We start from the raw sequence: 5,578 nt of genomic DNA, 5'->3' as shown, positions 1-5,578 counted from the left end.
GTGTGTGAGTGTGTGTGCATGTGGTGGTATTTCAATGGAACACTCAACCTCAATTTGTGTAATGTTTGTAGTGCACCATTAACAGTTAATGAGTTAAGATGACGATAAAATGATGAGGGGGTTACGAAAATATTTTATGTCAAGGAGGGGGGTTACGAACAAAATTCAAGCCAGGTACATGGGGCCACTCAAATTTTGTGGATTTTCGAAGCAATTCCCCCGCCCCCGCCCTCCCCGGTCATAAATAATGACAGCTCCCTAAGGGGTTTGGTTGCAAGGCCTTTCACTTTTTGGAAAGACTTCCTTTAGCCCACCCACCCTCACCCCCCCCCCCCCCCCCACCCCAACTAAAAATAGAAATGTTCTCAAGAGGGACCCTAACCAAGACCCTAGACAAATTAAACCTTAACCGGGCTTAACCCTATTCTAACCGACAAAGAAAAAATAGCAATAAGGCCAGAAAAAAATATAAAAAGTTGTTCAAAGGGCAACCTAACCCATCACATTGGGTAGGTAGGTCGACATTTTTTTACAATCTTGGACAAGGATGATAAAACAAGCCATATAATAATGATGTCAAAACATTTCAAGTTGAGTTTATATACTATATAGTAAGTATTATCAGTCATTCTCTTATTTCATATTATTTATTTTCACCAGACACAAACAAAGGGAAATGATACACAACTGAGGAGAAATGAAAAACAAATTCTTGCTGAGCGGAGCGAAGCACTGCCTGCGCGAAGCGCACGCTGTGGGGTGGTCAGGAGGGGGTGTCTCCCCTCCTGCCTAGGAGCTTTTTAAATTTGCATCTTGAAATGGTGACATTTGGTGGCACTTTTTTTAGCCATTTTAACCCATTTTAATCATGTGAATTTCTACACAACTGCAGTGTTAAAGTGAGTTTTGATATCTTAATGTTCAGATAGTGACAGAATTAAGCCAAATTTACCTGTGTCAAAAAATTAGTTTTTTAATAGTTTGTCCTAAATAGTTACTCAATTATGCAAATAGCACACAAATGCTGAAAGAGTGTAACAAAACAAAATCTTCAACTTTCTGTAAAAAAAAAAATTGCAGCAAATTTCAAGATGTTTCAAGACAGTTGGAGTGTTTACTACAAAATGAAATCCATTTTCAAAAGCGTCATTGCATCATTGCCATACCACTACCAAAACAAACAAAAGTCCAACGCATAAGGGTGAAGATAACTTTGCCTTTATGCATAACAGCTGAGTAACTTGTCTCACTTCTGTTCTCCTCAGAGGAGAATTCTCCTGTCTTTGCAATTTCCCCATTGGTGACTGCTTGTTCAAAGTAAACAGTGTCAGATTTGGTCCATATCTATTGATATTCCCATAGTGATTCAATTAGTCCAAATGTACTGTTTTCTAGTTTACTTCTCATTAAATTTATCATTTAATTCGCGGATTTGAGAACTGCTCAGAATGACGGACCAATATTCGCGGTGAAGCAATACCATGGAAATTAATTGTATGCATATTTGATCGAACGATTCGTATCCTATACGCAACGAATTTTGTTACATTTACAATGCCCCTCGACTGACGATATAGCATCGTACTATAATGAGTAAGAGTCGATTGTTTTTATTTTGATACATAATATTATTATAGACCACTAAATAACGAACTTGTACCCTGGCCCTGTTACATTCAATGTAAAAAAAAAAAAAGACGCAACACTAATGTTGCAATTTTGTTGCCATTGCTGTGTCTAACTGGAAAATTATTACTAGTACATGCCAAACACAGCTGCACAGGTTCAAATGGACACTCGACACGTCACGCTCCCACGTCAAAAAACTCACACTGTAAGACATGCCTAGCCATGATATAATTCTCTTCGGCATGTTCAGGTTTTTTTACGAAAACAAAAATAGTCGGAGACAATACGGCATGGCACCTTCAGTTAGCACAGGTCTTTTTTGAACGAAGACGAAACCGCTTCGTGTCATTGTATGGGTGGTAATGAAGGCAATCAAAAGAAAATGAAATAAAACGAATCGGAATACATAGTTTTCAAGAGGGACAGGTGTCCGACAAAACTTTCTGCTACGACGACTCACTAATATTTTGAAAGGTCAAAGATTGTACTATGACGACACATGCAACGTCCGAACTATTAAACTAAAGGGAAGGGATAGAGGGGGAACTTAGCGTTCAATACTGACGTAGCCATGGAAAATTTTACTTGTAGTACATTTAGTGTACACGTAATAAAACAGACCGTTCCGAGACTTTTGTCACGGCCCACCTATCCATGAACAGTGGACTCGCCCACATTGACACCACGTGTTTATCTGTGTTGTCTTCAAGTGAAGCCGTCTCACCCGATATCTCTGTAAGTTCGATCGTGGTTCGATGGGTAATTAGTCCATTTTCGTTTCGATTACAATTCAATAAATAGTTTAGGAACTAGAATGTACCCTTTTGTTCATTTCAGTGACATTTTTATTTAGTATCATCTAAGTAGTGTCGGTGAACAACACGAGCCTTTCAAAGTTTCGCATTTCATTTTGTTTTTGTACCGTAAACACGAGACAGTGACGGTGTGTTTACATGCAAACAATCCAGCGATCTGAGTTCAAGTTCGCCCTGAAAAGAGGCGACGTGGAAAATATTCCGTGTACCTCCTGATCTTCGTTGAGCTAAATGACGGAGGAAAGACATGTTGACTGTTTGAAAGCTATAGAATGAATGACAAGTTTGAAGAAAGTATGCGTGAATGTGATTCGCACGAAGTTTGACATTAGTAGCCTCTTTACCGAGATATTTGACTTTCCAAAATGGCGACCATGAGATCGTAGCGAAACCGCGAGAGAAGTAAATCGTTTTGCCCCGTTTGTTGAAAAAATATTCAATTCATTTTTTTTTGTCAAAACTTACAAGGGGGCGCCAAAATCTTTAATTCCAAAATTACACGGCAAGTTGCAAATGTGCCTAGCAACAAGACCACGCCCAGAGCAACAGCAAAATGATGACATATATTGCAAAGATAACAATAGGGATAGACTATTGAATAATTGTACAAAAATATGTAGATATGCCTACCGACAAGACCACGCCCATAGCAACAGCCAATCGGTGTATTTCACAAAGATAATCATGGTGATTAATAGACAATTGAATAAACATTCAAAAAATGTATGTAAATTGCCTAGCAACAAGACCACGCTCGTAGCAACAACCAAATAATCGTGTATATTGCAATGGTAACAGGAATTGATAGACAAATGAATACACATTCAAAACAATGTATGCAAATATGCCTAGCAACACGACCACGTCCATAGCAACAGCCAAGTGAACACATCTATTGCAAAGATAACACGGATTTATTGACAAATGAATAAACATTCAAAAAATGTATGCAAATGTGCCTAGCAACAACAACACACCCACAGCGACAGCCAACTGATCACATATATTGCAAAGATAACAGGGATTAAAAGATAACTGAATAAACATTCAGAAAATGTATGTCAATTTTCCTAGCAACAAGAACACGCCCATAGCAGCAGTAAAATAATCACATATGTTGCAAAGATAACAATAGGGATTCATAGACAGGTGAGTGAGTGAACATTGAAAAAATGTATACAAATATGTCTAGCATTAGCAATATAACCACGCCCATACCAACAGAGAAATGATCATACTATATTACAAGGATAACAGCAGGGTTGGATAGGCGTGGCTGACCATGTGGATAAACATTTTTAAAACTGTACAGTACAGTTGTGCTACAACGCCATTGGCGCTATTTTTTATTTTAGGCCGATAATTTGTTTTATAAACCTAACACCTATAGGAGTGTTATTTCAAAATGCTAATTAGACATTAGACGTCTACATACGATAAATTTCATTTTTCGATAATTTCGCGTATTGTATTAGCTCTGTTGTAGTCAGTTGAATCGATTATCAAAATGTAACATTAGAGACACATTCACATCAGATCATAACAAATGCAGACAAGGACAGAATATCAAAACCACTGAATCATTACATTTTCATAGAGCATGCTATGGGTCACGTGATATATATGGATACTTGTTTGCGGAAGTTGGTGTTTACTAATTAGAATACTTAGCATAATGAATTGTTATCTTTTGACAACTTTATTGTGTATCATGCATGCTAAAATAATACCTGCTCACTAGCACTCTTTCAGTCCTTAAATATCAAACATTTCTAAAAAAAAATAAAAATTAAAAATCGTACCAACGCCCCCCCCCCACACACACACACATTACTCCCCTGCATTTTGATACAAATTGTAACTATTATAATTACCACCTCGACATGTTAAAATGCCACCAGTAAGCATTCTTTTAGTCATTGAATTTCAAAAATCTCCAGGGGCGGGAAGGGAAAATCCCATCTTGTACCCATCCCCACTTGGCGCCCTCAAACTTCTATTTAACTTTTACCGCCCACTTTGCAATTATTTTACTTTTTGTTTTTTGTATGTATGTATGTATGTATGTATGTATGTATGTATGTATGTATGTATGCATGCATGTATGTATTGATGGATGCATTCAAAGTCAAATTCAAAGCATATGTACTAGGCCAACAAATTTACATTACCCCTACTAGGGCAACAAATTTACCGTACCCATACTAGGCGAAAAAAAACCACTGTCTCAGAGTTGCTCTCGTAAAAAAGAAATTGCTGTCATGGTTGTCGAAATTCTTTTCTTTTTTTTTTGGGGGGGGGGGCAAATCCTCCAGCCAAAAAGAAGACTCCCTCTCTAATCTACTTTATCGTATCCGTTATGGCTAATGTGTGTTATTTTTATTGTGATAATTGCACATATGTACTTGGTTTAGAACCTTGCAGTTGTAAAGATCTGTGCTCGACTGCTCGTCACGCTTTGGATCGGATCGTAAGTCGGATTTAAAAATGTAATAAAGGTTTACCGTACGGCCTTCAATATAGTATGTTGTCCTTTGCGTCAGTGCTTTGAACTGAAACCTATTTTTTCGAGTGAAAAGGCAACAAAAAATAATCATGATTGTTGAGTAGTTCAGTGCTATTTTTTTCTTCTCTATAGCCAGCCCATTGCATAAATTCTTTGCATCCATTTGTCGACTCGGCCTCCTTTATGACATCATAGGAAAGTCTTGATCTCCACGCCTGCGCAGTTTTGTTTGAGTCTCGCGTCGTTGAGTGGGCTTTTCCTACATTATGGTCTGTATGTTTTCGAAGCCAGGACGTGACCGTCTCTGGTAGGTCAAGTCCCAAAAAATCATAAACTCGTTGCGAAGTAAGTGATAACGATGAAATAGCCAATCACCCATGCTTGTTCCTATTGCTATTTTTTTTTACCGCAGATTCACAATATATCGCTAAGTTATCAAATAGTGTTTTATTGCTATCCTTTTTGAGACGAAGAGATAATTCTGATGAAAGTTTCCCTCTTGGGTCTCGTACCACTTGCAATTATACTTTCATATTCAAATCGTTGTCTCGTATTTAAGGGGATAACGCCCTCTAGATCGAGTACGCGAATTGTCTTGACAGCAATATGTTTTCGCCTTCGACATATA

The sequence above is a fragment of the Glandiceps talaboti genome, chromosome 6 (assembly GCF_964340395.1).
Source record: "Glandiceps talaboti chromosome 6, keGlaTala1.1, whole genome shotgun sequence".
In the NCBI taxonomy this organism is placed as follows: domain Eukaryota; kingdom Metazoa; phylum Hemichordata; class Enteropneusta; family Spengelidae; genus Glandiceps; species Glandiceps talaboti.
Note: the sequence above shows the minus strand (reverse complement) of the source record.